Source organism: Nanorana parkeri, unplaced genomic scaffold, assembly GCF_000935625.1.
Source record: "Nanorana parkeri isolate BGI_ZX_2015 unplaced genomic scaffold, ASM93562v1 scaffold542, whole genome shotgun sequence".
Taxonomy (NCBI): Eukaryota; Metazoa; Chordata; class Amphibia; order Anura; family Dicroglossidae; genus Nanorana; species Nanorana parkeri.
In genome coordinates this window covers 979,450-1,005,433 of record NW_017306810.1, presented here as the reverse complement: position 1 = coordinate 1,005,433, position 25,984 = coordinate 979,450, and the positions used below count along the sequence as shown (strand labels likewise).

The 25,984-nt window shown below is 38.5% G+C and overlaps 1 long non-coding RNA gene across 1 annotated transcript in view; it reads left to right on the top strand.

Annotated features, from left to right (window-relative positions):
• Nucleotides 1-704: 704 nt before the first annotated feature.
• The window catches only part of LOC108791307, a 28,437-nt gene continuing 3,157 nt past the window's right edge, over nucleotides 705-25,984 (top strand). Inside the window, exon 1 of the long non-coding RNA XR_001941497.1 lies at nucleotides 705-783. This is a non-coding gene — a long non-coding RNA (uncharacterized LOC108791307). The remainder of the gene's footprint in view (nucleotides 784-25,984) is intronic.

Sequence of the window (25,984 nt, the reverse complement as noted above, 5' to 3'; positions counted from 1 at the left end):
ATTATTTAATTCTTTTTGCAGACTGTTACATTTCTAAGTGGATGAAGAATCATAAAGGTTCCTTTCATGTATTTATATCTAGTGTCTGTTGCTAGGTTATCATGGACTCAGAAGTGTTGATTTAATAGTATAATCATTGTTTTACTTTACACATTAATAAAGTATACAGATTGACTTTTGAAAAACGGGCAGAATTTCTACTTGGCTGTCACACATAATTTTCTGGCCATTATGCCAAAGCTTTAGGTAAAGTGCAGCTTTCATTGTCTATTCTGTGCTTTGTTTTTATATTGTGAGATGATGATCTTCAAAGGTGTATTGTAGTATAAACACAAAAGAGCAGTTTTGACACATCTTCCTCAATGAAGACCACTGACTGCTACAAATCTGTGAATTGGTGCAGGTGGAGAAAAAGCTGGGCAATCAATATGCAACTGAAATAGTCACCGTTTGCTTTCATAATTCCATCACAGTTACTCTAAAGAGTAACAGCTGGCAATGCATAGTCAAGTGGGAACAGAAGTGTGAAGCTAAAAAGAGATACCTATTCTTTTTGTGTTTTCATAATGTGAAAGCAAAGATGAAGCTTTCCAGCATGTGGTATACACAGAGCAGTGTTATTCCTAGCCAGTTCTACACTGATATATGCAGTGTCCTTTCTGACTTTATATTTTATAAATATATATGTATTTTTTTCTGCAGAAAGCTGCTCGAACTTTAAATGTCTCCAAGCAAGATAAATATACCCAGACCGAATTTGTAAGCCATGAAGTAATCAACAATGTAAGTAAAAAACACTTTTAAAAATATGCAACTTGCACTACATTCATTTTAACCCCTTCATGACTGAGCTTGTTTTTAGTTTCTGTTCGTAAATGACTGACACACTTTTGACATTTTTGCTGTGTGATTCTTCCACGTCAGTAATATACTTTCTTACAAAGTGCACCCACACATATTATATATTGTTTTTTAGAGGACAGATAGGGCTACATATTTATATCACATATGTGTGTCTAACGCCTCACTTAGGACAAATAAAATATAAAAAAAGAGGAAAAAAACGTTAAAAAAAAACACTTTTTTTCCAGTTTTGATTTGTAGTATTTTTTTTACAAAACCAGCACAGCTAAAAAAATGCAATAAATACATTCATTTATTTGTCCCTTATTTTATTTTATTTTTTACACATTTTTTTATTTTTTTTACACTTTTCACAATTTTTTTTTTTTTTTACACTTTTCACTTTTTTTTTTAACTTAAAAATGTTATTTTATTTATTTAATTATATCAAGCAGATTTTGTGAATTAATCTCACTGTTACTGCATGATAAATTAATAAATTTTTGGTTATTATCAGGCTGCTTCAAACTTCAGAACAGCCGATAATAAGTTAGTGACACTGATCCTGCAGCAGTTCAGGATTCAGCTGTTACTAAATGTTTTCTGATTGTTGCAACAACGATCAGCAAACAAACATTCTTCTTCCAGGAATAGATACATTGTAGGAATAGACACATTTTGTATCTATTCATGAAAGAAAAAAAAAAAAGCCAGTATAGCTTGAGAGAGATATCTCTCGATCTATACGAGCTGTCAGAATGCCGGCAAAAGCCGGCATCTGTGTCCGCTTTGCTTTGACTCTCAGACACCCGATATTAAGGTATCGGGTGTCTGAAAAAGGTTAACCCTTTCATTAATGAATGCCTCTGTAGTAAGGGCATCCATTAATGAATGTTAAAAGCTGATTCTCAGCGATTAACAGCCCTCTAAAGCAGCAAATAACTCGTCACGTACAGCGTACGTGACAAGTCATTTGGTCCCTTTGTGGCTGGACGTACAGTGTACGTCTCCCGTCACGAAGGGGTTAAGAATTGTAACATAGAATACGCCCGGGGAATCTATCAAAACTGGAGCAGACCGACCTGGATCAATTGCTAATGGAAACCAATCAGCTTCTCTTTTCAGTATATGCAGTTAAGCTTTGAAAATTAAAGATAGGAGCTGATTGGTTGCCATGGGCAACTGCTCCAGATTTTGTCTGCTTCAGTTTCGCTCATTTCCCCCCACTGTTTTTCAAATGTGAGTATATACATTAAATAAGCTGTACTGTTATAGGGAATTTCAAATATATTGCTGTCACATTTGGTAATGAATATAAAATGTAGAATAAATAAATATGTAAGGGTTTGATGTCAGATAAGTAAAACGGTAGCAGACAGGGAGCCAGTTTTCAACTTAGGCACAATGATTGGAGCCTTTTAAAGGCTAAGACCATGCAGCAAATTATAGTTTAGTTAGCTAGAGCCTGGTGCGTTGTTAGCTCCTGGTTTCCTAAAGGGTTATTCACAAAGCTGCCAAAGGTAGCCGAGTGAATAACCGACCCAAAGTGAAGTGAGCCAAACGCTGTTCAGCTATTCACTTGAGGCTTGTACAGTTGATTTCAGCCGTACATCGGCTGAAATCAGCCGTACATCGGCTTGCTTCGGCTGGCATGTTCAGCCGACCTGAAGTGCAGAAGGAGTTCGACTCAGCCGATCCAACATCTGGATCAGCTGAACCGAACCTCTGCAGGCTACTCGCTGCTGTTCGGCCTATTCTTATAGGAGCCGAACAGCAGTGAATGAACAGCCAAATGCCGGCTCTGCTAAGCTCTCATTGTTATGACAGTTACACCTGTTACAGAAAATATCTCTCAAGCTGAGTGCACTTCAGATCAATCAACTGGACAGCAGCTTGCTTACGTCAATGTCATCCGTCCATGGAACATCTCTGGAGATAGGTTCTTGTGACCAGCCGGCCACTATGGCATGAGCCAAGTCCATGGTGATCGTCCTGCTTTCCTGTTGAGCTCTGCAGCTTGGCTGCAGGGGGATACAAGTCCTGGGGATCAGCAGAACGGGCCATTCCTATGTTAAGCAGTCTAAAACCAGTGTTTTCTGAGCGAGTTACTACATTTTATCAAGTCCCTCGCTCAATTTCACATTGCTCTGACACCTTGAACTGGCTCTCAGACAGGCTCAGGTCCTGCCACTGCACAGGTCATCTTGATAACGTTACCATGTGTTTCCTTTCATCCATCGGCAAATGAAAAAGCAGGAGGACCTCATGAACACACAGTTACAGATGAATTATTCTGCAGAATGTAGCCAGAAAGGATTGAAAGTCCATACAAAGCCTTTGCTGTGTCTGTTATTTCCACCTACATGTAGTGCTCACTTAAATATACAACGTTCTTCTGGTGAGATCTAAAGACCAATGTAAGTAAAAACCCTGTTGGGAAAAAGAGGCTCCACTAAGCTCCGCTAAGTAACCAGTGGACGCCGGCCTTGATATCACTGCCGGCCTCGCTGAGCTCTCTTGACAGTTCAGCGTCCCCTGGTTACTGGATAACCAGGGGACGCTGAACTGTTATTACACACTGAGAACTCAGTGGATCCACCATGATATCATGGCGGCTCCGCCGGGTTCTCATTGTAATGACAGATCAGCGTCCCCTGGTTACCCCCTGGGACAATGAACTGTCTTTGCAAGTGGCCGGAGCCAGCCGTGAGATGACGGCTGGCTCCGCCCAGCTGTCAGTAGCAGGTTTTCGGCCAGCCAGTGGACGGCCGTTCGGCCTGCTTCTACTTTCACCTCGGCTCAGTTGAGCCGAAACATATGCCTTCAGCTCGACTGAGCCGCTCGGCCAACTTTGGGATCTGTACGGGTTATAGTGAATAGCCTGTACAGCAGCCCTTCAGTTCTACTGAACCAAAGGGCTCAGTCGGCCGAAGCTAGCCGAAGGATCAGCTGGAGCTACTGCTGATCCTTCGGCTAGCTTTGTGAATAACCCCCTTAATATTAACTTATTAGTGAGAAAAAAAACTATTTTGACTTGCTAAGACTGACAGTCTTCCATATGTATGTTTTTTACATTTCTGAAGAAGTGTGTAAACGTGGTCATCCATTATGTGATCAAAAATTACCTTGGTTGCTTGACCTTTGGAGCTAACTCTTCCCAAGGGAATTGATAATTATCAACCACATCCTTGATCCTGTGATATGTTTATATATCCTAACCCTTCTTCCATAGTCAGTATACATAGTAAAGGATAACTAAACCCAAGAACAAAAAAAAATAATAATAAGTTGCAACTTACTAGTCCTTAGATGTAGTGGCTGCATTAGTTTTCCTCTTTTCAGGCTTTTTCCCTGTTATTTTCACCTGATGGTCCTGCCAGTAACACAGTTCTTATCCTAGGGTGACAACACTCACAGTACTTTATCTAAGAATCATTGTCACCCTAGGACAGGAAGTGTTTAGGACATTTTCATCAAGTGTTGATCTTGCCAGAAATACTGTGTGAGCGGAGCAGAAATAAAAAAATGTATCTATCTTCTATAAACGACTAATCTCCCCACCTCCATGTAATTGCGACAAACAGAGGCAAACATATTTGTAGTGCAACCTTGGTGACAACCATGGCTCCCTTTATAGATACAATGTAGAAGTAAATGTAGCCACCCAGGTAAATGTTATTTACAGGATAACCAGGTGGAAATTCAAGAAAAAGTCTGAAAAAGTAAACTAATGTAGCTATTTATTTAGGGACCAGTAAGCTGTAATATATTAATATTTTAGTTTTTGGGTTTAGATACACTTTAATAAATGCTAATGTTGAAGAAGTGCCATTGTGCTGAGAAGAATACAAAATATTTGGCAAACACCCATTTATAAATCATTGCAGCAATGTGTTTCCATAGATATTTGCTGGTTTTTGTGAAAGTGTTCAAGACTTTCTATGATTGGAGGAGAAGTAGAGGGGCAGTGAAGTGACATGATCTCCCTTCCTCTAATCACAAAATGCCTTGTATTTGTTGAGAAAAGTACAAGGCATTTTGTGAATGGGCAAGAAGGAAGGAAGGGCGGGGATTGGACTGAAGTACTCCATTGCTCGATCTGCATCCCTCACTCCCCACAGTGAGTTATGTATAGGAGCTGGCCTGCCTTAAGGTAAGATTTTTATCATTTGCAGCAGCCCTCCACATATAAAATCGTATAAGGCGGAGATCATCAGCACTCAGTCAAAAGCATTCAATTCAAGAATTCAAGAAGTGAATTGAATGCTTTTGACTGGGTGCTGGTGATCTCTGTCTTCTATGATTTTGGTAAGCACGGCGTCATCCATGTAATCACTACGAGCACCGCAAGCATTATTCAAAGTCCAGTCCCTATAAGAACACATCGCTCATCACAGGTGACACATCATAATACTCCACATTTAACCACTTCCCGGCCGGCTGTGGTAAAAAAACGGCCGGCCGGAGCTCTCTACATCTAGACGTCCGCTCAGCCATGCCACAAGCGGGAAATGCCCGATTTTTAAAAACAGGCAGTGATGCCTGTTAACCAGTTGCCATCCGCCCGTTGAAAAAAATGGACAGACGGCACTGCTGCATTAGCGGGTTGCCATCGCCAGATGGCATTTTTGTTCTGCTCACTCGCGCCCCCTAGCGCGCACGCACGGGCAGAAAAAAAATTTGCAATGCATAGAGCCATTACCGGCTGTTTAACATGTACACGATCGGTGGCTCTATAGCCAGCCGATCGTGTAAATGTGCTGGTGTATGCCCCCCCCCCTCATCTGCTGCCGCCGCCCCCCCTACTAACCACTCACCTTCAATCCCGGGATCCGCTAGCCCATCTGCGGCCCGGGACCGGCTTGGGAGGGCGTCAGGAGGAAGAGGGAGGGAGATCAGCTCCTTGCCATAGAAAAGAAGCCGATGAAGCAGATCTCTGCTTCATCAGCTACTTTTGGGGTCCCCAGGTGACGTTAGGGGTCCTAGAGAACGTTGCAGTGGGAGTAATCATCTTAGGACCATCAATAACTGATAACACTAAACTGATGAGCTGTAAAAGCTTTTAAAGCGTCGCCTATGGCCAATTTTGGGTATTGTAGTTTTTTTGTGATTTCGCTGGTGCGCGCAATTTTAAAGCTTGACATGTTTGGTGTCTATTTACCCAACGTGACCCCGTCTTTTATATTTTACCAAAAATGTGGGTAATAATCATTGTTTCCTAATATAATTAAAACAAATTACTTTTTTGTTTTAAAATTTTTCAATAATTTTTCCTTAATAAAAATAAAACCCCCCAGTGGTGATTAAATACCACCAAACGAAAGCTCTCTATATCCCCCAAAAATTGTATAAAATGTATTTCAGTACAGCGGTACATGACGGAATAAATGTAATTCAAAGTACCGCAGCGCTGAATACTGAAAAATGGCCTGGCCAGGAAGGGGGGTCTAAACACCTGGTCTTGAAGTGGTTAAAATACATATTTTCAATGATCATTTACACACCCAGTGTGGTATAATTTTTCCTGGAGTTTGGCTTTAAGCTTTATATATTATTACTTCAGTTCATGGTAACCAACAGTGTCTTCTTGCTGCCAAAATTGCCAACATATCAGTTGCACAAGGAAAAACATCACTTTTTCATTTGCAGTCACACAATCAGATTGATATCAGTATAAAGCTAATTGCTTGTTTTACAAACCATTCCTTTGTAATCGTGGATTAGTTAAAGTTCAAATAGCCGGAGATTGTATATTATTAAAATGTAATCCATTTGAAAATTAAATATCATTTGCACTCTCATTAACAATTTAATGAAGGTATTAAACTTGTAATCACCACAGACAAAGCATTTTATAACCCTTATCATGTATTCTAAAATTTGTAAGTTTGAAAGGAATCTTGCAGTGCTATTTAATGGTATGCATCAATAAGGAATGTGAAAATTATTGCCTGAAATAAAAGGATGAACATTTCTGAGGGATTCACATCTGAAAATTATTTCCTGAAATAAAAGGATGAACATTTCTGAGGGACTCCTTACTTGGCCAGAAGAAGTGTTTTGTGTCTGACACAACGATTTCTCCAAACTCTCTATGAATGTGGAGTAATTTTCCAAACAACAAATCACAAACAACTGCTGTACAATATGTATTGTGGCATTTCCCGTAATAGGAAAGGTAAACATGACATTGGAACAGATGGGGGCTGATTTATAACTCTTACTCCAAGCCATATGCTGGGTGAATGCTGTTCACTAGATGGAAATTCCTATGCTCATAGGCTTCATCTACTGGTGGTAATGCCAGTAGATGACATTTTTCCAGTGTATGGTTGGGTAAAAGATTTAAAAATTGGGCCCATTGTAGATGTATGCCCTAAAATAAGTGCCATTAAAAGCTCCTAAGCAGAATTTAAAACTACTAATAAACAAGAACATAAATACAATGTTTCATTTAGATAAAAAAAGATAAGAAAAAATAAACTTAGTGGCATTGACTTACAAGAGAAGCGGGAAATGTCCTTATTGGCAAGTGGGTGCTTAGAAAATGTGGAATGGGTACAATATGTATGTGTATATGTAATATATATATACACACACACACACGCAGTATATACATAGAGGGTGCCAAAAAATTTATACACATTTTAACTGTATAAAATTGTAATACTCAATATATACTGATAACAAAAGATGAATACAAGTCACGTTTGACCTCTGCAATTACAAGAGGCGCTCAAAGTGGTTACCTTTGGCGTCCGGACACTTATGATTACGGCAAACTACTGCTTGAGCAAAAAGTCCACTTGTATCGCTGCACATGCCATTTCAATTTCTTCCAGAAGTACCGCCAGTGTAGCTAGTTTTCTATGGTACACCACATCATTTAAGGTAGAATAGGTAGAAGTCAAGGGGTGTTAAGTCAGGAGAACATGGGGGAAACTCAACCTCTTCATCCTATCCATTATCCTGGCAAATTCTCATCGAGGTAAGCTCTCATGGCTTGGTGGAAGAGCGGTGGGGCGTCATTTTGTTGGAAGTAAAATCAATCATTCCCATTCAGTGCATACAATAATCTTGGGATGAATACTTTCTATTTAGCTGTTTTAAAAATGGGTTGTATGCTTGTTCTGCTAACTCCTGTCTCACATGCACATTGTAGACGTCTGTGGCGAGAGTGTTAACTGTTCCAACACTATAGCAGAAGAAGCAGGACTTGTTGCTGTGTGAGGCCTCCCGAATCTTCCCTTGTGCACATGCATCTTAAACTTATCACGAATGCGTACCTCCATTGTCGTTGTACTTCCACAACGGTCTCGAATTTCAAATACCACTTCAAATTGATCTTGCGCTCCTCAAACGACAACTGTGCTTTTGCCTTTTTCTTTGACTGCCCTGCTTGTCGCATGGTGACATTAGCATTCATTTAACACCATCTATTGAGGGAATGCCATACTACACATTGCTACCGTAATTCAATTCAACTTCGAAAAGTAATACATAGATAACATACTGTATCTTAAAATGTGCATACTTTTTTGGCACCCGCAGTATATATAACTCTATATTTTTTTTCCTCCTCGTTTTTGTTTGAATGGGTGTAGCTAGAACCTGATAAAATGTGGAGCCACTTCACCTGTATCACTCATGTTTTATTAAGGGCTTTGAATCCTACTTTCTAGAACTCTAGATTTCTTTGCCCTTTCTCACTAAGTCAATCTGATTGGAAAAGGTTATTGTACATTGAGTTCAAAATCTGTTGGAAATGATTATAGATGTATAACCGAGGTAAATATTAGGGATGATATTATGGTTCACTGCTATCATGGGTGCCTGGTGAATGCTGAAGCTTAAAGATTTGCACTCCAGGGGATTTTATGTGCAGATTTGCGCAAGAAAGAACATGTTAAACCATAATGCAGTACATGGCTTTTGAATTATGGCCAGCAGTTTTAGAAAGGCCAATAAGGGTTTTTTTTTATTTATTAAGCCAGCCCTCTCACTATAAAGGGGGCACAGAGAAGCCATAAGTCAGTGCATTGGAAGCTGTTGTTGTCAGTGATGGAAAGCTGAGAAATTACATAGGGAAAGATATATTTTTTTTCGTTTTTTATTGTATTTTGTGGTTGATTTGAGGTCAATGGTCACTTTTTAGTTGCCATTGCAAACTTTTGCTGCACTTCTTTTCTTTGGAAAAAAATGTGCTTTTGTTTCAGGAGTGCTATTCTGGGGTTGTCATTTCTTTTATGTGGTTTGTATTTTTATGTTTATGTTGATCAGGCCTTTCATTAGGTGTGGGGTGCTCAAAATGGGGCATTCACTTGTTACTGAGCATCTGTTCTTGTAGATGCCTTTTTTTCATAGCATGCCACTGCATTATTTGAAAGAAAAAAAAAGTGCAAGAACAGTGTGTACCTAAACCACCTCACATTATATCACTCACATTCACCGAACCCCCAATCTCCATAGATAGAACAAAGGTTAGACATACACCAATTAAGCTTACTGTCCCTAAATAAAACTGTCCAGCTACTGACTAATTTTACACTGCTCTATACTCTGCAGTATCCTATCGTAGTAGTATATTTGGGCCTAACCTTGCTCTTTAAAAGCTGCTCTGCTGCAAGCCTATTTTACAAATCTTTATTATCTGTGGTCTCTTAATTTCAGTAGTGAAACACCTGTCTGCAATCTTAGTTTCTAATATCCTTGCTTAAAACTGTCCTGTTACTGCCTAATTGTTCACTGCTGTATGCTCTGCAGTTTTCAAATTTTTGTAGTAAAACCCCTGCCTGTGCTCTTTCTTTAGTAAATTTGGGCCTCGCCGTGCTCATTAAAATTTTTCTGCTGATAGGCAATTTTACACTGCTGTGGTCCAATAATTCTTGCTATAAAACCCCTTCCTGTATTCCTTTTTTTAGTGCATTTCTGCTAATTCTCCCTCGTTAAATATGTCCTGCTGTGGGTACATTTTCACTACTTTTATCATCTGTGGTTTTTTAATTCTTAATGAGAACTTGATAAAAGAACTTGACTAAAGTGTATGGCAGCCCAAACAATGAACTATTCCTATTTGCTCTGGTAAATATACCATTTAAAGTTTTTTTTTAAATTATATCTGTTTAAACAATACCTGCATACAATAGCTGATAACTTTGTCAGAAATTCAGAGCTGTCATCTGTCCTGTGCACACTTCCCATGTTATCTCAGGGAACCTAATTAGACCTCCTACTTCTTATCTTGGGCCACAGAACAATTACTCTCTATGTGGTGGAAATGAGGATATACATTTAGTCCTGTGTGTCAGCCCAGAGCAGGAATTTAAGAGCAGAGTGCATTTTTGACATATCAACAGTCAGTTTTTTACACTTGCAGGGTCTTTAAATGGATAAAACATGGATAAACATGAATGTATCCCAGAGATATGCTGTATTTTATTTTTGCCTTGATATACACATTAAGATAAAAGTTACAGTGAAGTTATATTGAAAGAGGATGTGGCAGAAAACTGAAAATCTTCTGTTTGTTTTAGACCATTCCATATGCTAATATTGACTGGTATTGCATACCTTACTTCCGAGGATCTCTTAAATCAGAAATCTAGTTACATAGATCACTTTCAGCACCACTATTATGTGATCTCTGATACTGGCAGGGCCATAAATGACAATGATTTAAGTTAACTAATGCAGCAACAATAGGTTGAATGGACTAGGATGTTGAGCATGTAAAATTTTCCTTAAAACCTGTTGAAGGTGCCACTTATCACTGCATATCCATGTCATGCATATTGTGAACATGAAACATTCAAAAATAACTTTCAGAGTTCTTTATTAGTAGATTGTGATTTTAATTTCTGGAATAAACTGCATATTGGCAGCTCCAAACCTCAAGCTAAATGCATACAATGTGTTGCATCATCCTGATTATTAGGATGTTTCAATAATAGTAGACATAGACATCATGCTCCATTTTATAACTTGCTATGCCTATTCTATCTAAATGTGCCAGTTGTAGCTTTTGAAAGACCTCCGTGTATTGTTTGTCTAACTGTGTAACTTTGTTAGAATGAAAGCTTTGCCCCCTTTTTTTTTTCATTGATGTTGTTCCTTATACATCAGTCTTTGTTTGGAGCTTTTGAAAGGAATCTTGTAATTCCCAGTGGCAAATGTTCCTTACATTTGTTAATATCCAACAGAGCTTTATGTGGCCAGAAATGATAAAATGTCTTGACATACTCAAGAGCATATCCGTGGGATGTTATTTTAACTTGATTGCTCTCTAGTCAGTCTTATTGAATCTATTCTGTTCATTCATTTCTATATGTGTGATAAATTTTCTCAGCAACAGCCTGTCAGGATGTATACAGAGGAGATGTTAGGTCTAATGCAATGCCACTTGGGTTTACTGTACAGGCAGCTTCTTTTTATGTCCACAGCACTGATGATACACATTTTCAGCCTCAGTTTCATCAGAATTTTTCACAAACTGGTTTAGTTTAAATAGAAACACCGAGGAAAGAAGTTAAAAATCAGACTAACTACTTTTCTATTTTGAAATAGCAATGAAATAACATGGGTTGAAAATAACATTAAAAAATGTACAGTGTCAGATAATTTATTATTGAGAATCATTTTACCAGAATATATATTTCACAAATAATTGCTCTCTAAAAAAAAGTTATTCTAAAAGTAAAGCAATTTGTATCTTCAAATATCATAAATTCATATTTTTTTCACATTGTTTTCCAATGTTTTATGAAGCTGCAAGTGTTTAAATTAGTTGGTCACCTAATCTAGATGCTCACCATATGATTATTGGAAGTCAGTGGGAGCTATGGTGTGTATGTACCCATCGCTACAATTAGATCATCATGACTGACACAGTATTTTTTATTGCTGAAGAGTGAGCTAGAGCCAGGAAATGGTAGAAAATGGGCAAAATATGACAGCTATAATATTTGTATTGAGGTCTGTGATCTGAGCTCAGCAGAGTAAACTAAAACTGGACAGCACGCAATAAAAATACCTATTTTTCATTGATAGTGCAAATCAGCACACTGATAAACAGTTTCAGTGGGTTTCTTACTCCTAGCTTACTTGTGTTTATCTACTGCTCCCTTACAATGCACTTGCAAAAAAAGTTACAATCACAGTTCAACAGAGCTGGTTACTTTAAAGCAGATGGCAATGTTAACAGAAAGTAAAGAATAGTGTATCAAGCAGCACTACATCAAAGTGCTGTCAATTACATTTCTTAATTGTACAGTACAGGACATAGGTTCTTTAATCATAGACCCAGGGTTACATGCAGCTGCCATAAGAATGTTGGACAAGTCTAAACAGCCTCTGCTATTCACAGCAATCATTTCTTTGCTAGTGTGAAGGATGACCTCCCTCTACTGAAAGCAGGTTTGGGCTAATTTTACTTCTATATCCTGTCCAAAGAGGACTTCAGCTTTTAGATCAGTGCCCCTTGGCAGCACCTAAAGGGCCATACCCAGACTCTGCCAAGTGGAAGACGCGGGACTGGCCTGTAATGTCGTTCCAGCCACTCGACCCTGTGTTTGGTGCTTACCCTTAGTATGGCAGTACAACGTGGTGCAGTCAGCTTCAGGGTGCTATGTACTGTAGGTCTTGTGCTATGTACTGTAGGTACTGTAGGCGTATCTGCACTGGTGTGACTCCATCCCTGAACACCCCTCCAGGAAAAGGGGATATGCTCTTCTGAAATGGGCAAAGTGAGTCGTTTAATTGTCTCCACTCCTATGGATCTTCAAGACTATGGGTTGGTGATTGGGTATCTGCCCCTATTGGATCCTAGGGGCCCCCCTTATTTCTCCACCAGAAGCTCTCCTCCCTGCCATGGTTGTCCCTAGACCCAGAGACCCTGCCTTTACACACATAGGGGTGTGCAGAGCATTTCCTGGGCTGGGGGCAGTGTGGCAACTGCACCATTTTAAATGTGTTAAGGACATGCAACACTTTTTCCCATTGACAATAATAGATATGTTGCATCAGCCATTAAAGATGTGACACTTTGGACCCAGCAGCTTCAGTCGTACCTCTCCACAGCAAAGTCATAAACAGGAGATCCCCCCACCACAATGTTGGACATCAGGCACTAGGCGGCAGGCCAGCATTCATTGTGTGGGCAGTCATGATAGAGGTAATCAAGGCAATTTGGTTCCTGGAACTTTAGACCTGAATCTACACTCCTCAGAACCATTCTCTCCTCGGGTACCCCATATACCTCTTTTTAACCTATAGAGGAATTTCAGCTTCCATATTGGAACTCGTGGTAAAAGTCTCTGCTGTAATAGAAACAGTAGGGCACAAAAAAAGTATAAGCAGTCACTGTCTTCCGCGAGTTGCTGGCAGGCGCAACCATCACAGATACTTTGCTATTAAAACACTTTCAGGGTTATTCACAAAAGGGTGAAGAGTTTGGAGAAGGCAGGAGAAGTGAACAATCTAGGACAACATAACTGAACTGGAAAGTGAGCTGAATTGGAGAATTTTTGCAAATCAGCTATTTTGGTTTAGATTGTTCACTTCTCCTGTTTTCTCCAAACTCTTCACCTTTTGTGAATAGCCCTGTTTGTTTCCCAAACTCTTAAAGAAACCATTTTGGTTTTGGTGGATGCGGTGTGCACATGTTTGAAGCTTGAAGTGCCTACTGGTCCTAAGGTGACCCGTATAGGTTCTCTAAAGAGAATTAAGAAACCCTAAAAAGCCTTTCCAGTTAAATGCCTGGTGTTGGATGTCTTGTACACTCCCCCAGCTTTCTCTTGTCTTAACAAGTCCCTGGGGGTCCCTGCGGAGTTTGTACAAGTCTTCAAAAAGACACTGTGAACAAAAGACTGGAAGGTCTATTTAAGGCTTCATTTACTCTGGTGAGTGCTGCCACCCAATCAACTGTGGTGAAAATTGCTATTTGCCAGACACTTGCGATTTGGACCAATTGCCTGGCAATGACAATCTTTCAGCTTCTGGACAATCCACTCCAGAAGCTGAAGCTCCTTCCTGTTGCCTTCCGCTAATGCATAGATTTCTTCGTTCTCGCCTGGTTCTTATGTCGGCCCAGATGCACAGGATCCTGTGGTTATCATGCTGGTCTGCAGAGATGATATGCAAGAAACGACTAGGATGCATCCCATTTGATGGGGAAAGACTATTTGGTCAGTTTTTGGACACCTTTATCAAAGAAATCGCTGGCAATAAGATTACTATCTTGCCTAGTAAGAAAAAAGCAAAGATCCCAACAATCCAAGGTGAAGCCCTCAATGCAGTCCTGTCGAAAATCCTGGATGATAGTACTCAAGATCAGGGACTGGTTTAGCTGGGGTGCACTCACTACTCCAAGAGGAGGGATGTCTATTGGCCTTTTTGGCCACATGTTTGTGAGACATTTTGGACTATTGGGACACAGATGTGTCCAGGGATACAGACTGGAATTTTGGTCTTTTCTCCCTCCTTTCTGCATACCCAAACTCAATGGGTGTATTCATCCCATCCCGGAGCAAAAGGTTCTCAACACCTTCATGTGGGTCCAAAAATTGCAAAAGTGACCAGCATGCCCATGCACAATTAAAGTCTGAAAGTTGTACTGCCATGAAGGGTGACAACACTTCAGTAATTTCTGAAGATATATTGCAGCAATGTTAGTCCTTAGGGGAGAATTATGTCACCAAACCAGTATTAACAGGATCACTAGGTATACTTACCATTTAATAAAGTGGCCCGAATTTTTCTTATGATACAAACATAATTAGTAAGTGTTAACTTTTACATGCTAAAATATGATGTTTGTTTGGAGGTAACGGAAGCTTTTAGTTAGTGTTTCTTATATGTAGGGGGGAGGATCCTGTATACAGTGGATTTTCTTCGGTAGCATTGGCAGGTATGGTGAACTGGAAAAATGCTAGGACATTAAGTTCTATGAGGGTAACAAAACAACACAATTGATAAACTAGGTCACATTGGGCACATCCATTATGTCCTCATGTGCTTCCATGCCTTTTTATCATACACTGCTTTAATCAGCAGGGAGTGTGAACTTTGTTGACTTCAGCAGTGCAGTGAGGACAATCAGGAGAGAGTGTCAGACCTCTGTACACAGATTACAACAGTCTTTACTGGGAATTTTTTTTGCTGGGGTTGGGAAACAATAAAAAGGAAAATATACAGATGGTTCATTGCCACTTTTTTGATCCAACCTGACTTCATTTTAGGCAAAATCCTAAACAAGTGGTTACTATTTAGCTCTGCAAGGGTCCTTTTGCGTTACCTTTTTAGTAAATTTGTTCCTCCTAATATAATGCAACAATGCAGAATTAGCTGTTTAGAACATATATATATATATATATGTTAACAGACAGACAAGTAGTAAAAGGTCATTGGTTAACCCTTTGACTACACGGTACTGTGCTCTACTGTTAACCTCAGGTAGCCAGACCGTTTTGCTATTTATGCTGATAGCATAAAAAAATGATGCTACTGATTTTGTAGGTCCTGCTGCATAAAAGCATAAATTTTAGTTACACAAATGTTTATATTTTTTTTGATAGTAATACACTAAAACCATTATTAGTGCACACAAACACAAGCAATACTTACACAATTCCTACAAATTCTAAAACTGTATTAAGGTTATAATTAACAGATTATAGTGTTACAGAGAAGCTCTATGGCTAATGTTATCAGAAATCCCCAATCACTGTATAATAATCTCTAGCCATAAAATCCACAATCTACATAAAGATAATCATAAATAACCATATCAACCAAATAGTCAGTCAGAATAATGATAATACATCCCCACCTAATGTTAGTTAAATACACAAAAATTAAAGTAAATCCAACAAAATATCAAGTCAATATGAATTGATTGCTTTTTCAAAAGTAAATCTTCATCCATCCCACAATTATGCTGGTAAAAACACCAACAGTGCTCATATCACAACCTTATGGAATGCAGCTCACTGTTATATATTTATTTATTTAGGTTTATGTATCCCAATTAGAAACAAAATGGATATTTTTCTTAGACACTTGAATTGCTAATGATTTGAACATAGACTTGAATTAGTGCTTTATAACTAATGAATGATCCACTATTTTTATCTGATATTGCTGTTTAATAATTATTTTCCCCTTTTAGTTTCCACTACAATTGTAGAGATATGCTTTCATTATTTTTCTTGGATTTTATGGATTGTGACAGCAATGCTGTAAATTCTGTGAGGTGGGTACATTCTGCTGATAGCCTAACACCTCCTGGGCTTTCCAGTGGTTTTCTGCCTTTAAAGCATAGCGACGTGTATCTCCCCTAAGCCCCTGATAAAGTCCACATGACAAAAAGCGTAGGATGGGTTCATTTTGAGTTAAGATGCAGAAGGAAATGCAGACATAAAGCTTCCTAAACTGGCCAGCTGGAAGTGGTCCTGTTCTGACATTCTTGGCACCAAAAATGTTAAACCCATATTTTTGAATGTGTTACCTAAGGATAAGTCATATAGTATTGCTACAGAGTAAGTTGCCCACTATGTAGAACTATTTTAGATACAGTGTGAGTATTAAAAATAAAAAATCTTAGTCTACTCACTCTTGGAATCTCCAAAAGATCCTTATACATACATACATGCATACATACATACATACATACATACATATATACATTGAAGTGTATGTATAGCCCAACCTTTAGTTTTTATTCTTTGTTGAATGTGTAAAAGAATGGATGCCTTTTACTGCTGTCTGCTGGGGAGATTCACTCTTACTATTGGTCCTGGTGTCCATTGTCTCTGGTACAGAAAGTGAAAGAAATTCCAAAATGTTAACCGAAGATTATTGGAAATCTTCCAAAGTGTAAACATGTTCTGGTGACAACTGTATAATTCCCTTACTTTGGGGGAGATCTTTCCCCCGTCTGTCTGGGACAGGGCCAGAAGTGAAATCTCCTCAAAGGGATGTACACAGAAAAAAAAAAACCTAACAGTGGTCTCAACCATTCCCTGCTCTAGCCAAAAGAAACAAATGGCTTTATATACACTTTAAAAGATTGACAGCCAGAATCTATCCAAGCATCTTATTCTATCAGGTGCAACAAACCAAGGAAGCAGCATACAGCAACAATAACATTTAGAGAAGGGTCATTGCAAAGTGTTGATCGGAAAGCATCTATGAAGACTGCGGAAGAAAAAAGTTTCTCTGAAGAATTAAGGTTATACTAATAAAGTGTCTGACTCAATTAACAGCTCATATACAAACCCTTAGAGGAAAATAGTAATTTGCCTGGAGTTATTAAGAATATGTCTTTCCATTACTGGTGATATAAATGGGACAGCCTATTTGCTGTCAGATTACTATTACTCCCTCTGCAATCTATTTAATTGACAATTGCCTAATTTAGCACATTGGTTCCATCCAATCACCATTTTTACTCTATACTTATTTCACATAAAATGGGACTCTGCAGTATTAGTGACATTTGATGGTTGCTTAACTGTAAATAATCTTGTTTACCACTCACAAAACAAGATGCCTTATCGTAATTGTCATTTGTGTTGTTCTTACACAATACCCTATTCTACTTTCCAACAGTATGATACTTTGTAATTATGCAAACACTGATATTTAAAGAAGCACTACTGCATGTAAAACAGCAACATAATAAAACTCTTCTGTTAAGGAAACTGAGAAATATGACTTTGTAATCCTGTCACTTGCCTTCCTCAGCATGTCACTCTTAAAAAGTAAAACTCTCAACTCCCATGACAAAAAAAGTAAGCCTTCAATGCTTTGTTCCATGTGATCTGTGCTGTCAACCAGCATAAGTGCTTATGTTGATGGGCAATTGAAGCTTGCTTTTTGGTGCATTCAGCTAGCATTTGACATCAAACGCTTTTGAGATCACTCAGAGTTCATTGACAGGTGCATTTGACCTATACAGACCAGTGACTGCAATGTCTGTGGTAGTACAATGAATAGAATCCCATCCTTAAAGAGGAGCTTTACCCACATCTTTAAAATTACAACAAAGACACCTTTAAGAATGTTTAGTAATGACATTCAACAAACACATACGTATAGATACATGAAGGTTTTGTATTCTTTGCATACCCTTTTTCTCTTTTCTTCCCCAGCCTTAAGACCGTGGCCATGTTTACTAAGGGCAGATTACCAGCTCTCATTTTACTTCCTGGATTTCTGGCCCCAGTGACCATGCACATCATCTCAGGGGAGGCAAAAGCCTTTCCTTGAGATCTCGTGAGATTACAGATGAAATTTCCCAGCAATGCTCTGCTGATGACAAGGCAACCCCAGTGGACATTGCTTTGGCAAACTGAAGTCATTTTGCCCTTTCAAACCAGCTGACATGTCATCTTACACCTGACATGTCTATGTTATTATTATTCATCATACATAGAGCGATGCATTGGTAGAATTAGATTTTTGAGGGTAAAGGTCCGCTTTAAAAGAAGGATCCATAATATTTTAAAAACACACTTGACGCAGAGTAGCAAGGCTTTACTGAGGGCAGATCATGCACTACTCACGCACTACTCTAAGTTATTTTACTACTGTGTATCAAACATGTTTTGGACCACGGTGGTGCTGTGGACATAGCCTATCTTGATTTCAGCATTTGATATTGTTCCACATAATGATCTCTTTAAAAAGTTGTACTAGCTATAACTTAACCCTTGGCTGAGTCAGTTGACACACAGTTAGCTAAAGGATAGATATCAGAGGATGGTTGTAAATGGGGTTAATTTAAAACTGAGACCAATCACCGGTGGTGTACTAGGTCCTGTTCATTTTAACCTGTAATTGACATAACTAAAGATTTGCTGGGCAAAGTTGTAACATGGAACATGATTTGGCATTGCTGGAATATTAGTCAAAGTAGGAGAATCTGCAGTTCAGTTTTTCTGAATGCAAAATAATGCATTTTAGAAAAAATAATCCTTTGACAGAGTACAATATTGGGGTACAGTGTTGGCCAGAACTACAGAGGAAAAAGATTTAGGGGTGCTTATTTCAGATAATTGCAAAATGAACAAACTGCATCCAGTCAGTGGGGGAAAGTGAATGTGCATCACTAGAGGTATGGCCAGCAGGAGAATGGAGGGTCTGATTCCCCTATTTAGACCTCATTTAGAGTACTGTGTCCAGTTTTGGAGACCTCACTTTAAAAGATATTGATAAGATTTCAGAGACGGGAACCAAAACTAGGTAAAAGTCTGAGGGGTAAAACATATGAGAGACTGCAGGAACTGAATATGTACAGTTTTGAGGAAAGAAAGGAAAGGGGGAACATCAACTGAAACCTTTAAATGAATTAAGTGCAGTATTTTCAATTTGAAGCAAAGATTAAGAACACAGGTACATGACCTCAAACTAGCAGGAGGAAAGTTCAAAACTAACCTTAGAAAGATTTATTTTTCTAATTGAGTTGATGCTTAGAGCAAGCTCTCACATATACTACCGTGCTGTGCAGAGAACACTGAGCCAATGACATTAGTCTATGCACAAGAGGAGCTCACACGCTAATGTCCCCCCGCAGTCACACACTATTATTATTACTAGAGGTGCATCGAAATAGAAATTTAAAAAACGAAACAAAACCGAAATAGAAAAAATTGTCAGGCCGCAACCGATACCGAAAATGTTTTTATTTTAATTTTAATTTGTTTTAAAATATTTTATTTTTATTTATTTTTAAACAAATGTTATTTTTATTTTTATTTATTCATTCATTTTTTTATTAAATATTTTTATTTTTTACTTTACTTTTAGGGGCTTCTGGGGAAATATTAGGGGTCTAAACAGACCCCTGATATTTCCCTTTTAAAATTTAAAAAGAGATTGAGAACACAGAGTCCTCAATCTCTTTTTCTGTATTCCCTGTCATCAATGAACAGGAATCCTCTGAGTGTTCCTGTTCATTGATAACTTGAGAATATAGTATGTTTACTATAACCACAATTATGAATGAACAGGAGTGGATATAGATCACCTCCCATTCATTCATAATTGAGGAAATATTAACCATACCATATCCTCAATTATCTACAAACACTGAGCGATCACTGAGTGTTTGTAGCCTGCTCTCCTCTCTGACACGCTGTCACAGGAGGCTGAGTGAGTGGTGCGAGAGGAGAGCCCAGCCTCCTGTGACAGCGCTGTCTTCACCCCCACACCGATCTGCCGGACTGTGATATGCGGCCGAGCGTTGTGGGAGGAGACGCCGGCCACTCACATCGCTCTTGTCCCGCAGCGCACGGCCGGCTGTCACTTTCTCTCCTCCCCGCTGGGACACGGAGCAGCGCCCAGCGGGGAGGAAAGAAATCACTGATGCTCCGATGTATCGGCAGGAAAATGGCACTTTCGGCATTTAGCCAAAAGTGCAATTTTCGGCCGATATATCGTTACATCCCTAATTATTACTATACATTGCTATATCTCTGACATATGCTACAGTGTAGTACTGAAAACACTGAGCCAGTGACATCAGACTCTGCATCAGAGGAGCTTAGACAATAATGTCCCCCCACAGTCACACACTATTATTATTAGGCATGCACCAATACCATTTTTTCCAGACCGAGTACAAGTACCAACACTTTTCCTCAAGTACTCGCCGATACCACTTATCAATACCTTTTTTTTTGTGTCATGTGACAGTTTTTCTAAAATAATACATATTTTGTACAGTTGTGGGGTGCCATGGCCCAGTCGCACTGCAACCTCTGTGACCCTGGAATTTATACCACTGACTCCAAGCTGTAGAGGGACCACAAATCTCAGCAATACATTATACAGCAATGCAGAATACCACCAGTTCTAGAGGACTACAAATCTCAGGACTACATTATACAGCAGTGCAGATTAAAATTATATAAATTTTCTACATTCTGTGTTGCCACTCTGCTATAGGATGCCAGCCTGATATCTCAGGCAGAGGGTCCTACTAAGAGAAAATGCAGAGGGTCTTACCAGGGGCAGATGCGGAGGGTCTCGATAGGGGCACATGTGGAGGGTCTCACCAGGGATACATGCCAAGGGTCTCACCAGGGTCTCACTAGGGACACCTACGGAGTACCCTTGGTACTCTTATCTGTAAAAAAACCATAAGGTGAGAAAGATAAAGTGGTTAAAAATTGTTTTTTATTAGACCAGCATTTTTCTGCATGCGGGTGAAGGAGGTTGTGCCAAATATGGAATACATTATTTGTACAGGCTGGCACAGCCCAATAGAAACTGTGTGATGTCTCTAATATGATAGCTGATGACGCCTAGTAAGCAATAGAGAAACCAGCTAATAAAATATGAAATATAGAGCTCTCGTATCTAGTGAATACTCATGATCACTGAAATGCTTTATATACAGTTAAGTACAAACTGTTTTATGTCTCTACAAATGGTGTGGCTTTTCTTTATCATTTAACAAATTATATATATACACTCATTTTCAGATAATATCCTTAGTAAATATTTCAGCAAAGGCAAATAAAAGTTGTAATTATATGACACCAATTAATATCTCATAATTCATTAAAAAACCCATGCAATATGTACAGAGAGAATCCTTAATCAGAAATGTGTGTTAGTATGCAAGAGTTAACTGCATCTTGGTTTTGTAATTCTTATTTTTACTCCCAGAATCAACCTGTTTACATTTAATTGATTTGCCTCCTTTCTATCAAGTTAAAGTTAAATGTTAATGTATTCTAAGACATTTATTTTTTGAATTAGACTGGCATATTTTTATTTTCCTTTGTTCATTGTGCATATTTTCTTTGTATTCCAAAAAAAGCAAAAGCAAATGCAAAATAATAGCTCATTATTATTATTATTGTGCCATTCCTTTCCAAGCACTTAGAAAAAAAGAGGACAAATAAAAGACAGAAGCAGGGCAGAATAGGTCTACTTTGTTAGAGATTCTGGCACTTTAAGAATACAGCAAGCTGGGGTGCCTACATATACTTTCATCAGCTTTGAGCATCCTCTGCTTAGCTAAAATTCTGGGTACTTCTGATTAGGCCAAGCTCCAGTAGTGTTGGAGTTTGTTGCTAAATCCCACCCACACATATTATTTTGGTCTCTTAATATATTGGACTACCTCACTTCATTAGGGTGAATATACTGGAAACTGCTGCAGATATGTGCACTTAGTCTAGATCATGACAGCTTCACACCAAATACTCAGATGTAGCAACTATTCTAGTATTAAATCCTAGACAGTGATGAATCTAATAAAATAAAGTAAATCTGCAGCACTAGTAGATCTGCAGTGCAGTCCTAATATACAAGTGAACAAATAACTAATTATACAAAGAACAAACAATCCATGAAACCAAGTGTAAATATATCCCATATATCCCTACAGAAATAACAAATACTGGTAACAATATTTTTTTATGTATTACAGGTATTTATATAGCGCTGACAATTTACACAGCGCTTTACATAATACACATTCACATCAGTCCCTTCTAAGCCTGAATGACCAGCAGGCTCCTAAAATAACAGAGTCTCTTTAAAGAGACATAAAAGAAGCATGTGGAAAAACTAAGGTATGACCACCATGCCCTGTGCTTCTCTCCTATCCTTGCCCTATTATATTACCAAAACATGTGATAGTTCCCTCATTGCACAAATCCTGAAGGATGTAAACTGCCCATTGTTGCCATCAATAATTAATAAGGAGACCGCATATCTCTCTTTTTTTTAACACCACACTCTTAGATAATTAAAAAATGTAAGTAAATTATAATATCATGTTTCCTTGTTTTGTCTGTGTGTAGCCTGAAGATTTGTTTTACAATATTCTGTGTTTACCCTACTGCCCATCATGTGCTTGATCATGTGCAAGGTGTTCATTAGGGATGAGGTTTGGGTTTGTCACTACCATGGGTTCAAGGGTAATTCTGTTGATTTAAGATTCACAGTTGCAGAGAATTTCTGTGCAGATTCACCTGGGAGAATATTTTTTGAACCATATTTGCACTGAATGACCAGCAGGCTTAGAAGGGTCAATGATTTGGAATAAGCCACCCCCTCACTATAAAACGGTGGGGCATAGAGCAGCCATAGTGTGAATTGAAAGCTGTTGTAAAGAAAGCTTAAGGAAAGCTGACAAACTGCATAGGAAGAGATTCGTGTCAGTTAGGAAACTGTTTCAGGGGTGGGATTTGGGGGTTTTCATTTATATTGAGGGATATTGATGTTTATTTCATGCTGGCAGGTACTTTATTAAGGTGAAATAGCTTTTTGTTGCTGCAAGGCTTCCCTTTAAAAAAAAATCTGGGCTTCTGTTTTAGAGGTGGTATTTTGGGGTTTTCATTTCTTTTGTGAGCTTTTTTATTAATATTTTATGTTGATAGGGCCTTTTTTAAGTTTGGGGTGCTTAATGTGAAGCATTCATTTGTTATAACTTTCTGTTCCTTAAGCTGTCTTTTGTTCCAAGCATGCTGCTGCATCATTTGAAAGGAGAAAAGAACAGTATGCATCTGGACAACAATATCACTAACATTCAGTGCATTCCCTATCCCTATAGCTAAAATTTAGACAAAAAATCAGTTAGGCCTAAAATCCATAAATAATATTTTCCTATTGCTGGCCAATTCTATACTACTGTATAGTTTCCTAATTCCTGTATTAAAATGGCTTTCTGCACTCTTTGGGGTTGATTTACTAAAGGTGGATAGGCTGTTCACTTTGCAAGGGAATTTGCACTATGTAGGGGACGTTTCCCCCTTTTCTTTCTTGTAAAATTTTACTTTGCAAAGTATATACAATCAGGTACAAGCAAATTAAAAAAAAACATTCTTTGCTTGCACATGATTGGATGACGGAAGTCAGCAGAGCTTCACTTCATACACTAAGCTAAGAGAAAATTTCCCCTGCAAAGTGCAAATTCCCTTGCAAAGTGAACTGCCTATTTGCCTTTAGTAAATTAGCCCCTATGTCTCTAGTACAATTTGGCCTATTATTCCTGATCAGTGTGAAGAACAGTGTGTACCTAAACCACCTCACATTATAAAACTGGCCAAGTTTACTCTGCTATATCATCTGCTGTTTTTTAATTCTTGTGGTAAAGCCCCAGGCTTTTGTCTCTACTAAATTTCGGGCTAGCTTTGGTCATTAAAACTTTAGACAATTCTGCCCCATTAAAACTGTCCTGTTGCTGACCATTTTTACATTGATGTATCATCTGCAGTCTTTTCATTCTTACTGAGAGCTTGAAAGAAATTGTTCAGCTGCAAAACAGTTTTGCATCAGTGAGGAAAAGGACAGCCACACTGAGCCACTGACAAATTTCTGTTTGCCAGGCAAAGCAGGCTTACTACCATTTGTTGAAAAAGCACGTCTGCTAGAGCTACCTGAAAAAAAAGCTTTTTTTTTCAAACTGAAATGAATCAGGTTGGTGTGTTGCTGCTATATGTAAACCAAGCTAATTGGAATTTAAAAAATCTATTCCACAGCCAAGCATGCACTGCCAGTGTATGCTGTCACTTAGACTGTCCATGAAAATCGTACTGTTCCTTAACACCACATACAGCTTCAAGCTTTTTTGAAAATAGCTTGCCTTTTAGCCCTAAAAATGGCTGGAATTTTAAAAACAAGATTTGTCCTCCATATATTTCAATGTGATTTGCCTCTAAGATCAGGTTTGCAGACCCTTGGTGAATCAAGTCTTGGCAGATTCCCCCATACCAGTGCTCATAGAAAACTGATAACTGTTGCTTACTGACTGAAGCCAGTATCAAATGGCTACATCACCAGTCTTTATGTCTGGGACACCAGCCAACTGCAGCAGACGTTCCCATCTTAACTTTTCCTGGTGAGCAAGTATAAGCCAGTTTGTATTGTACAGATGACTGAAGTTGTTTTACTGGACCACTCTTCTGATGCAGTTTTTTATGTGAAAAGTGGCCTTTCAGGAAGGCTAAACCAAATAGAAAATTGGCCTAAATTGCTTGTTGCAAACACCACAAAAAAGACCACAGCACTTGATATGAAAACTCTTAGGGGGGAATAGAACCTAAGCACCATTTCTAGACACAGTGGTATGTTACACAAACACGCAGATGCACACACTCAACCAAAATGACACTACATATCCAAGTAATTTACTTAAAACCAGCACCAGTAATTTTATAATCAGATAGAACTTCTTCCATTTTATTAGACCCAAGTGATGAAGTGACTTGAATAATTGAGCTAGCCAAACTTTATTTGAAGCAAATTTGTTTAAATTGCTTTCCTATATTATTGAAATAACCTTGTAATACAACAGTAATCACTTGCTATTGCCTATATTTTTGAGGGAAATTTTAATTAAAATGATGTCTGCTGTAACATTGGCCTTGCAGCAACATCATTGATTGGTTTACCTTTTGACAAAGGCCATCAACATTTTGAGTGCAAACCAATTACTTAAAGGATGATTAGATATAGCTTTATATTAATTTCTATGTAATGCAAAACCCAGTATAGTATGCATTCCTAGAATGCCTAGAGGCCATTCTTGTACTGTTGGTTATGAATTAATATAGCAGAACAATTATAAGTTTTTATAAGTACCAGTGGCATTACTGATAACTGTTAACCAAATGTAGCATTTCTGCTATTTGTACATTAGGGCACATTGACATAGATAACCAACAGGATCCCTGATTCTGGGCCTGAAAGAATGACTTAGTGCAAACCAATGCTAAGGGAAGTTTTTGCTTCACTATGTACTGTGACAAATCTTAAGGGACATTACCTGCAGCTAAGCCATATCTTTTCAGTTGACGTTTTGTGGATTATCATTCCTTTTTATATGATGTAATATATCATGTGTGTATACAGTATATATCAGGAGGAAAATCTTTCAAACGTCACACAAGTACAGTTGATCTTAAAGATCTGAACTTAAAGCCAATCTATGTTTTGCCCATATGGGACAAAACAACAGGTTTTCTTTTAGCTCCTGCTCCTTGTGTAATCCTATACCTACATTCCCCCCACTCTTTTTCACCACTAGGACCAAAGAAATAACCGGTTGCTGTTTCTGTTGATATGGAAAATCACTTGACTCCCTCCATGTGACAGTGCTTGTGATTGGCCCAACTGGAGCAACTCA